Below are 11,874 nucleotides of genomic sequence, written 5' to 3'. Positions count from 1 at the left end.
CAGGGAACTTTTGTACGGCCTATCTGTAAATGTTGGGAGTTGCTGCTACGATTCTTATTAGTTGAATTTTTTGTATAGGCCTATCGCGCGCTTGATCGTGTCTGGGCCGTTGGCTTTCTTCCGCTCGAAAGGGCCTGGCAGAGAAAAAGCGTGCCACTCGTGTGCCTTCTCCTCCTCTCTTTATGCATTTGCGCAATCAGTGTGGAGTGGGCGTGGCGACTTGCTTGCCAATTTGCACTGAAAATGGCGGAAAATAGTTGTTCCGCTGCTGCCTGGGAGGCTGGTCTATGTTTGATTTGATTTAATTGAATCGCCAAATGAATTGAAATGTTTTTTCTTGTTGTTGTTGCTTTTTGCTTTGTTTGATTTGTGTCGGCGCTTCAGTTTGTATTTGGTCAACACAAAAAGCGAGGGAGAAACAAACAAACAGACACACAGCCAGGCAGGCGGGCAGGCAGAGAGACACCGAACTGCCCCTGGTTGGAGGCGCGAAATTTCTCTTCCTTGCGGCGACACTCTCTGTGTGTGTGTGTGTGTGTGTGTGTGTGTGTGTGTGAGTACGGTCAGAGCGAAAGCAACGTCATGACCTACCTTCAGGCAGGCCTTCAAAATCGATCGGTCATTTCATTTTGCTTAATAAAATGTGAAAAAAATGAAATTAATTTTGGTTCTGCTGCAGCTGCTGCTGCTGCTGCTAGCCTCTACCACATGCTAGACCTGGCCACCCTTCGGCTGGGAGTGGAATAAAACGGAATGGATTGGAATGGAACGGAACGCGAACGCGAACGCATCGAAAGTCAAGTCTGCACATTCATATTTAACAACTTTCGGAGATGCTTTCACTTCCATGCCAACAATTTGGCAGCTGCTGCTGCTGCTGCTGCTGCTCCCCGTGCTTGTTGTTGTTGCTGTTGCTTCCGTATGAGAGAGGCTCAGAGCTGCATCCGCCTCGGACATCGCGCAACACTTTTGATGGTCCAGCTAACAAGCTGGCCGACTGGCTGAGCTGCAACGAAAGTGTTGACACGCGGAGATGCATGCGCAGCCATCGAACCATTCATCGAACCTTGCACATGTTCTGTAGATATTGCTGTGTTCGTGTGTGTGTGGTAATAGAAGCAGAGGGCAGGTCCAAAGGCAAGCAGAGAAAGAGGAATAGCGGAACAGCGGCAGAGGACATAGGCAGAGGAAGAGCACAGTGGCAGAGGAAGAGCACAGAGCCAGAGGCAGAGGAAGAGGAAGAGCTCAATTGCAGAGGAGCCTGAGGCGAAGGCAAAGTCCCAGAGCCCAAGGCAAAGCTAAGAGCCCACAGCCCACCGTCCACACAGTAAAAAAGCAAAAGCAAAAGCAACAGCATGTGTGTGTGTGTGTGGATCATTAGCATAAATAATGGTGAAAAATGAACACAAACTTCAGGCAGCAGCAAGCAGCAACAGGCACTTGTGTGTGGTGTGGTGTGTGCCCCTCTGTTTGGCTCTGTGTCTCTGTGGCTACGTTGAGTGCCAGTCTCTCTCTCTCTCTCTGCATGTGTGTGTGTGTGTGTTTGTGTGTTTACAACACACATTTCAAAAGTCGGTGACTGTGGCACTGAGTTAGTAGTGCGTTAAGTCAACGAACGCAGTCGCGCAGACGCCAACAGCGGCCACGACAGAAAGCAGCAGGCAGCAGGCAGCGACTGCGCCAGCGACAGCGACAGCAAGAAAAAGCTTTACGACGCAGACGGTGGGCAGTGGGCAGTGGGCAGGGGACAGTGGGCATTGGCTATTGGGCGACTGGCATTGCAATGTAAAACGCACTTACCAACTGGCCGTTTTCGGCATGGAGTGCTGCTGCTGCTGCTGCTGCTGCTGCTGCTGGGGTTTTGTTTTGCTTTGCTTCGTGCGGCTTTCACAAACGTTGCACGTTGCCTCATGGCGCCGCTGTCGACGCATGCGTCGCAGCTGCGATTGCTTTTGTTGTTGTTGTTTTTTTTTAGCAAACTTTTGGAGTTTATTGAACTTTTCGTCAGTGGTTCTCGGAGGGGGTCGCTCTCCATCGTCATTATTATCACTCATTATCATTATCGCTCGCTCTACGCACGAGACTTTCTCCGAGCCAAGACACTCTGGGGGCAGACACAAAGCGGGGCACACACATAATCCCTGCTGATAAATGTACGCTGCAGTTTTTATTGGGTGGCGCCTGGAATTCCGTGCTATCAGCTGCTTATCAGCGAGGAAAGAAAACTCGGTCAAAATGTGCACGGCAAATATTTGAGAAGAGCCAAAAATGGGAGCGGCATAACGGGGCAGCGGACGATGTGTAATTAAAGCTTGAGTGGGGTGGTGGCTGGAGGGGGGGGGGGGGTTTGCTGCATATTACACAACGTGACACAAGCGGGAGTGGCCAGTGGGGTGGGGGGGGGGGGGGGGGGGGAAACTGCTGCGTGCCTCCCCGTGACCATTTTTGGCGGTCAGCTTTGCAGGGCTGCTAATGAGGATCAGGTTTGAACAGACCCACAAACCTCATGATTATGTGACTAACTGACTGACGGAATGGACAAACGGACAGACACAACGGACAGACACAACGGACAGACACAAATTCAAGTGTCGTTACAGACAAGAGAAAAAACAGAAGAAAAAAAAGGCACACCACACGGGAAAAAATTTCACCGCGTTAATGATCGCCGCTGCACGTTCAAGGGCCTTACGTAAAGACCAAAAAGCAAAAAGCAAAACCCAATCCCGATTCGATACGATTCGTTTTGTAGCCAACAAAATAATGAAGGCTTAGCCCTTTGTGCACAATGCGCATATGAATTTAAGTTTGAAACTTTGATTGTCCCAGCAGCAGCCTCAACTTCAGTTTTTAGCTGACAGTTCCCCATTGGGGTTTGACAGACGATTTAAAATTCAGTATTTTCCATGTTTTGCATAATACAAATGCCTACCTACACCGCTCCATCTCCATCTCCAGCTCCATCTCTATCTGCCTGAAAATCAATTTGAGAAATTAATGTAACTGGTGCTCGTCGCTGGTCGCCGTCGTTGAGGGTATATTCGGCAGCGAGTGCGCGTTGAGCGACCTCTGCTACTCGCTGGAGTCACTCGTTGCCCACAGGGTAGCGGTTCAGTCGTTCAGTCTCCGTCTCACTGGCGGATTGTGACATGCTTTTAGGGTCGCACTTCCCCCTTCCCACACGGCTCTGCTCTTTAGGCAATATTTCTACTTTGCATAAGTAGAAATTTAATATAGTTTTTTTTTTCCTTTTTTCAATTTTGGGTTTTGAAGTTTTTGTTTTTTTTTTTAGTTTGGCTTGGTTTGGTTTTTGGCTTTTTGTGTTTTATTTGCATTTCGTTGCCATTGCGGTCATTAATTTTATTTATTTTCGTTTTGTTTCTTTTTGTTAAGTTTTAAACAAATCAAAACTGGTTGGTCGCCCCCTTCGGGGCGAGTGTTTGCTGTTGTTTGTCGCTGCCTCTGGGACTGGGACTGGGTCTTGGGTCTGGGCCATGCTCTGGGCCGCTGTCAACATTCATAATTTGTCATCGAATGCGTTTGTAATTTGAAGTGATTAAGCATTTTCTTTCTTTGTTTGTTTGACTTGGTTTGGTTTGGTTTGGTTTGGTTTTCGGCCGACTTAACTTTAGTTTCTGTGCCTGTGTGTGTGTGTGTGTGTGTGTGTGTGTGTGTGTGGGGCTTTGCACTTTCTCCAATTAAAATTAAATTAAATAATCGCCTCGGATTTTTGGAGTGTGTAACTTTGAAAGGGTATGCCGGGCACTAGACATGTGCGAGAAAAAAACGAAAACGACTTTGCCTTGGCTCTTGGACATTCCATAACTTGGTGCTAACTTTGTTCAAGCTTTGGAAATGAAATATTTTTGAGTGCCCAGCACCTGACCCACATCCGCATCGAATCTGCTGGCACTCGGGCTTCTCCTGAGGGCTAAAGGACAGAAGCCATTTGAGTCCTAGTGCTTGTTGCTGCGCAGTCAGTGCCACATTCAGAGTCAGCATCCAGCATCCAGCATCGAGCACCGATGCGGGTTGAACAAACTTTGCAAAGAGTGTGGATACAAATTAAGCGCTTGAATTATCGTTTTGAAGGCCATTTCGGTATGAAAATGATCGCCGAACGAGGCTAGGCATGCGCAATAGCGGAGCTGCTTGCTGGCTGCGCTGTGAGCGAACGCCAACGCGTGAGAAGTTGTTGGTGTGGAGAGCGATTCGATACGTTGCTGGGATGCGAGAAGAAGGAGGAGAAGAAGGAGGTGCTGTGCTGTGCTGTGCTGTGCTGTGCTGCGAGGTGACGCTCAAAGTGCACAAAAGTTCAATAAACTAAAAAAGTGTCTTTTAAAACAGGTAAACACACACAGAGGCACACACCAGAGACACATACAGACATGCAGCAGATAGACAGATGTATTTATGTAGGTATGTATGTACCCGGTATGTATGCTTAACATGTGTACATTGCTGCTGCTGCTGCTGCTGCTGCTGCTGCTGCAAAGGCAAAATGCAGTTCTTGTCAAGCAAGCTGCCGGGGGAGCAGCTCCACGCCACGCCACGCCACAGCAGCCACAGCAGCCACAGACAGCCTCGAGTTGGCCAAGCGCACAGCCCATGAGCATAAGAATAATTTGTGTACACAAATATCATAATCATAATCATAATCATAATCATAATCCCAAGCCAAATCGAAGCTCTTTCTGGTTTCTGGGCTGCCTGTGCCGGGGGTATCCCCCAGTCGAGCAGTGGCCAATTCTGGCCAGCAAGAGTCAATGACTCCTAGTCCACCCGCATTGCGGCGACGACCGTGCAGCTGTGTGTGCATTTTGAAAGTACTGAAAGACAGAGACTGCAGCGGGGACTGCGACTGGCAGACATTACCCGTTTGGCCAGCAGCATTGACTTCCTGCACAGGATCCACACACATGATTTGGAGTCGAGTTCCGCTGATGCTCGCTCAGTTCAGATGCCAGCACGAGCGAGCGAGACCCCATTCGGCGTGTCATTTGTCTTGGTCAAGTGGCAGGCAGGGCAAGCAGTGCACAATCGATTCCGCTACAAGTCGTCGAAACTTTCTCGCCGCTCGCCCAGGTGAAATGCCTCCAAAAAACTGGGCAGCAAGCAGCGCTAACCATTGCCAGCAAACAGTAATCAGAAGACAACAAAAAAAAAAAGAGCCAACAGACATCATCATCATACAACAACCCATCAACCTTTATGGCTTGCCAGTGCCACAAAGAATCTTGGAGCTGCTGCTGCTGCTGCCAGAGGTTTTTGAACTTTAGCTTTCGTTTTTGTCGGCCTTCTGCCAGCTGCCAGCTGCCAGCTGATTACTCAGACTTTGATTCTACATAGAGGAGATTGCTTGATGGTGCTGCTTTCTATTGATTGTTAGCCTAGAAGCTTGCTAAATGCAGCGACTGCTTGCCCAGAGAGCACTGCTTGCTTCACAGTTGCCAGTCCCAGTCCCAGTCCCAGTCCCACGATCGTGCTCCAATTCGGTTGACCTAAAGCTGAGGCCCCAGCGAGTGCTTTCATATTCAAAGTTTCGTTGGAAACTCCGCGCCGAAGACCAACTACAAAGAAACAAAAACAAAAACAAAAAGTGAAGAAGCGAGAGTTGGTCGTTGGCCGATGACGTTGGCGCGGGCTCTTGACGCTGCTTTCTAATTGTTGTTGTTGCTGTTACCAGCTGGGTGCTGGCCACCAGCAGCTGATTAGAAGTTCCAGCAGTGGACAAACAGACGGACAGAGAGACAGCCCAAGCGATTGGCAAAACGACTGAGGCGAGCGACGACAGCGACAGCGACAGCGACTGCAACGTTAACGGCGACTGCGGCAGCAAAGAGCTGCGGTTTGTCTTGGCTTTGAGCCAGGCAAAGCGCTGAATACGGTGCGGTACGGCATGAGTTGGGTTCGTTGACCGGCAAAGTTTTTGAAGTTTATTGCTGCGTTTGGCCCCGCTTTCGGTACATGGCAAATATGCAACCAGGAACACTGACAGACGGACAGAGGGAGAGGGAGAGAGAGAGAGAGAGAGCGAGAGCACACGTAACTCTCTCCATCTATTTATCTATGTGTACATCTCCCCCTCTCTCTCTCTCACGCGTCTCAGCTGTGCCGCTCAGCTGTTCTAAGCGCCGTCTGCTTCTGCTTCTGCTTCCGCTTTTTGGCTCGTTTGACTCCGTTCAATGGCCGTTTCGTTCCTCGTCTTGGCCGCTCGCTGCTGCTGCTGCTGCTGCTGCTGCGTTGGTTCGTTGGTTGACTAAACTCTCGGACCGGACCTGGGCCGTGCTTCAAAGTGGGAGATGATTGGTAAAGGGGGGGGCGAGGCGAGGCGCTGCGGATCATTGATCTCGTCTCGACTCGTCTCTGTTTCTCGGCGACTATTTTTGGAGCGGAGCTTAGATATTTTTGGCACGCTTCTTCCGGTGGTCGACGACCCTTTTGGTGTTCACTTCCCCTCCCTCCCCACACCACTCCAATGTCGCTGCCCACCCACACAAATGTGACAATTTGTATTCGCTTTTTATGGTCTCTTTATGGTTTGTTGTTGTAACTTTTTCTGCTTTTGATTTTCGGTTTTCGGTTTTCAGTTTCAGGGGTTGACAAACCCTGCCGCTGTGGCTCTCAGCTGTTTGGGTCTCGCTGCCTGCTGCGGTCTGTCTCTCTGCTTATTATGTAACACGAAAAGTCAACGCAATTCAGAGTGAGATGTGAGATATTTTTTGGGTAAGTTTATTGACTGCACGGGGGGGGGTTTGCTTGGGGATGCTGCATCATCGATTGATGAAAGTTTTTTCGACCCTCGACTGGCAACGGCTCCGTTCCCTATATCCCCCCCACCCCTGGCTGCCCAACGAGCGAGAAAGTTACTCGTAATAAATATTAACAAACGACCAGGCAACAACAACAACAACAACAACAACAAGAGGCAGCAACAGGCAGTCGACAAAAATTCATTGAATACACGGCATAAAGTTTATTGACTTTTGATCCCAACGCATTATTGTTGGGGTGGGTAATGGTTTATGTTTTGTTTCTTTTCAGTTTTTTGCCAGTTTTGTTTTTGGGTTTTTTATTTTTGGGCATTTTTGTTGTTGCTGCTGGCGTTTGCCGCTTGCCGTTCGCTCCTGCTGCTGCTGCTGCTGCTGCTGCTGTTGTTTTGACTGCTCATAATGCATACGTAACGGTATCGACAGGAAGTTGTCGCTGCTGCTGCTGCTGCTGCTGCTGGATGCGGTTTGCTGCCGCAGGAGTTCATTCAATGCCGGCTCCAGCTTCGGTTCCAGTTTCGTGCCTGTTGCCTGTTGCCTGTTGCGGTCTTTGATACGAGCGGGGTCGTTGCCAGGTTTGTTGTGATTCCGGGCAGCACGTGCTGCGCGCTGTTTAGCGGCCAAACTCAAGGTTGGCAGCCACACGAGGAAGTCCCCCGGAGAAGTTGAATAATCTGTGAACGGATGCGCACACCCATCCCCCTTATTACATTAACACTCATTGTTGGCATTCGCTCTCTTTGACTCCCCCTCTCTCTCTTTCTCTATGGCTAGTTCGTGTCTTTGAAGTCATTCGTTTTGCATGGCGCAAAAGAGAGCGAGCGCAAAAGTTCTGACAGCGTTACTTCCCACGGGAGTGAGTGAGATGGTGGCAAATCAGCTCGAGCTAGCCCCGTTGCCAACGCAGATCGACTTTGTCTTCGCCTTCGCCTTCATCTCCATCTCCATCCCCATCTCCTTCACCAATTCGGTCTTCTCCCATCTCCCATCTTCCGTCTCCCTTCTTCAGCCAGCTCCCGCTTTGTGTGCGGAGTTTTCTGGTTTGGCAGCTGCTGCTGCTTCTTGGGAACACTCACTCACTCTCACACACACACACACACACACACGCAGAGCCCGTTGTCTTCGTCGTCGCGGTTCTGCATTTGTATATGTAGGTCTACGTCCGATTTTACTTTCACTTTTAAAGGTTTACGAACTTTTCTGTTTACAAGTCAACGTTGCTGTTGCCGGCAACGGCGACGTCGGCGTCGACGACGCTGCGCACATTTCAAATGCTTCTTACACACACGCACACACAACCAAGCGCACACATGCGGTCCGAATGAAAAAGCACAGAGACAGAGAGACAGCGAGAGGCCGAGCCGTGACAGAGGGCCGAAGGAAGTGTAGAGGGAGAAGGGAGGAAGACACGAACCCACCTGGCAGCAGACACAGACAGTGAAACCTGTGCCATACTCTCCCAATGTATATTCTTAGTGTACCGCGTTCATGCAGCCAGGGCCCACTGTGCAGCTGGTGGCTGGCGGTTGAGTCACACTGAGTCTTCGTGGAAGTGTGCGGCGTGCTTGGCTTATGTGTTGTGTTGTGGTGTGCTCAAGGAAGTCGCTGGCGCTGGTGCTTCAACTTCCTTGACATTGAAGCAAGGATTTTGGCCCCGCCATGCACTCGCCTCGGAAGTGACAGCAGCAGCAGCAGCAGCAGCAGCCGCAGCGACGCTGGCAGTAACATAAACAGCGACAGCGACAGAAACTTGCGCGAATGGCTGTGTGTGTGTGTGTGTAATACCAATGCTGTTTTTTAGTCGGTCGGTCATTGACCGTTGCGGCTGAGACGCATTGACGCCGCTGCCATTGGCATGGTCGACGTCGCGGATGTGCTGCTGCTGCTGCTGCGTCGCTGTTAATGTTGCTGTTGCTGTTATCCTGGCACCTAACTTGGGCAAAAGCTAAAAGAGTGAGAGAAAGGGAGAGACAGACAGAGAGAGTGGGGGACACACATTGCCCAGCACAGCACTGATGACGACAACATTAGCTGCTGGCTGCTGGCGGCTGTTGCTGTTTCTGTTTCTGCTTCTCCGCGCAGCTGCAGCGCCAGCATTCAGCAGGCAGCGATGCTGTCGTCTACCGCAACTTGTTGGACAAGTTGACGGCCTACGTGAGTGTGTGCGCCGCGTGTTTTTGTGCATTGCATTGATTTGGAGTTGGAGGCTTGTGCGTTTACGTTTGTGTGTTTGCGCAAAAGTCAATGAACTCCCGCCCGCTACCGTCTGTTACTCGATCTTTGATCTGATCTGCTTGCAGCGGCACACCGCACTTGCCGTGGGGGCGGCGTCTTGCTGCTGTTACTGCCAATGCTGCTCTGTAATGCTGCTGTTGTGGTTATGTTGCTCTCCTTCTCGCTGTTAATGCTGCTGTTGATGCTGCTGCCGCTGCTTTTGCTGATGGTGTGTGGAATTCGCACCAACACTGTTGCATTTGGGAATGTAGGTAAGCCACTTGCCAGCCAGCCAGCCAGCCAGCCGGATTGCTGTTGTTGTTGTTTCTAACCTTTTTGCAATGCATTAGGCAACCGCCTGCCTCACTGTCAACACTTGCCTGTCCCCCCACCTGCCGTCCCACTACCACCTGCCACGCCCCCCCACCGCCAAACGCCGACGCAGCAGACCACAGCGGCCCGGCTTGAGTGCATTGATCTCGCCATTGAGTGCGACCAAGCCCCGAGTGCTTTGGCTCTGCCACTGACTCTCTCTGCATGTGCTGTATGTGTGTGTGTGTGTGTGTGTGTGTGTGTGTGTGTGTGTGGGTATTGCATGACACAATGTCGTTGGCACAGTGACCGGAAAACAGATTGACTCAATGACTGACTGACTGGAGGTTTTTCTTGTGTGTTTTTTTTTTTCTTTTCTTTTCTTTTCTTTTCTTTCATTTTTCAAAATCAATGTCCCTGCCCGTGCCCGTGCCCGTGCCCCTGCCCATGGTCTTAGAATGCCAAGCCCCTCTTTTACAACACATGCCACATGCCATCCCTCCATGCCACAACATTCATCCATTCAGCCAGCCGAGTGGGCGACGGCACTTCTGCTGGCTGGCTGCCGCCATAGCCTACGGTTGTAGGCCAGCGGTCAACGACCGGCAGCCGCAGCCAGCAGCCACAGCGGCAACGGCAACGGCAACGACAGCAGCTCGGCTCCAACCAGTTGAACGACCCACTGAACCAACTTGTCATTTGACCATGTCGCTGAGTTGCTGCCGCTGCTGCTGCTGCTGCTGCTGCAACGCCAGCGTCAGCGTCAGCGTGTGCCGAAACCCCAATCAGAGCATCCCCCCACCCAACTCAGATATGTCCTGAGCTGTGTGATTCAGTATCTGTAATTAGCCACCTTGCCACATGCTTTGGTGGGCCCGTAGCATACCTCTTGGCGTTCAGCTGTGGCCCTTCGAGGCACTGCGCTCTGAGGGAAAGTCTCTTTAGAAATCAGAACTGTAAACGCAGCGACTGAGAGGCACTGGTTCCACGTCTGCGGCACTTCTGCAACACTTCACGAAGCGGCAGTTGCAGATGCAATTAAATTTGGCCTCAAAAAAGCAGCGCGGCAACTTGGCGGCACTGGGTTCGGGGCATAACCAAGTGAAAACCTGGAGTGGCACCCAGTCACAGCCAGAGCGGGGTCAGGCGGCAATCAAATTGCGCCTGGGGTCAGTCGGTGGATGCAACATTGTTGCAGCAGGAACAGTCAGAGATGCGCGCAGACATAACCACAATTGCGTGTTGCCACCTCCAAAAAGTGCATTTGCATGCGGCGCATGAATCGAACTGAATCGCAATTGCATGCCGTGCCGAAGGCTGATTGGCATGCAGCGATCGTTCAGTTGTCGAGCAGTCGATAGTCGATAGTCGCTTGATGTTTGTCACTTTATATAATGCGACGCAGCAGCAGCAGCAGCAGTTTTGGGTGCTTCCCCGTAGTTCGGGGCTGATCTCAGTCACTCTCCCTCGCTGCTACAGATGCAACCCCCCTCGATGTCTGCCCCGCACTCTGGCGATTTCAATTGAATAATTGAATTGCCAATTGGCAAATCGATGACATTGTAATTGCTCAAGCGCAATTCATGCAAATAGAAATGTGCGAGAAATGCGATGCGTTCGTTAATCTCAGGCCGACTGATTAGAAGCCAACGCCCACCCCTGCCCCACTCAGTTCCAGTCCCAGTTCCAGTTCCAGTCCACAGCCACGCCAAGTGCGTGTTCATGGAGCGTTACACAATCAGAATCCGAATCAGAATCAAAGTTTCATTGAGCTTGTCACTCAATCGAACGAGCGAACGAAACGAAACGATCGATCGATCGATCGATCGATCCTGGCACTGGCATTATCCAATGCCTAGTCCAAGGCCCGTTCCATATTGTTTTTCCATTCAAAAATTATCATAATATATAGCTGCCCCCCTCTCTCTCTCTCTCTCTCTAGCAAATGCGGCTCTAAAGCAAATGTGGAGCTCAGCGTTAGGTTTTCAGACGCTGCCCACTGCCCTTGCCCTCGTCCGGCCCTTGGCTGACCTTCGACTTTTTTTCCACTGGGCCAGTAGGAAATAAACACAACCTTGGTCTGGGCAGGTATAAGAGCTGTCAAGCTGGCCAGCAAAGAACTCCAAGCTCCAAGTAGCTGCGTTGCTTCTGAGAGTTGAATGAACGCTTTCAATAGGAAATCCAAATTGAAATCGAAATCTATAAAAAAAACAAAAAAAAAAACGAAATCTGTCTCTGTCCGCTGTCCGCTGTCTGCAGTCTCCAGTCCCCTGACTGTCCAATGTCCAATGTCCAATTTCCCCTGTTCCCTGTCTCTATATCCCACCCCAGTCCCCTGTCTCTGCTGCTGCTACTTTTTGGTCATCTTCGCATTTTAGTTTCTGTTTTTTAAGCATCTCTGCCATTGATTAGTGTGGCGCTGGCTGCTGTTTTATTAGCGTTTATTCAGTTTCGATTGGTTTTTGGATTTTGGATTTGTCGCAGCTCGAGCCGATCGGCATCCATGCGATACGTTGACCCAAGCATTGCAGAACCTTGGAATTAGCATAAAACTGTTGGCTGCTCTACATAACGGACG

Source organism: Drosophila guanche, unplaced genomic scaffold, assembly GCF_900245975.1.
Source record: "Drosophila guanche unplaced genomic scaffold, DGUA_6, whole genome shotgun sequence".
Taxonomy (NCBI): Eukaryota; Metazoa; Arthropoda; class Insecta; order Diptera; family Drosophilidae; genus Drosophila; species Drosophila guanche.
This window is presented reverse-complemented; position numbering follows the sequence as displayed.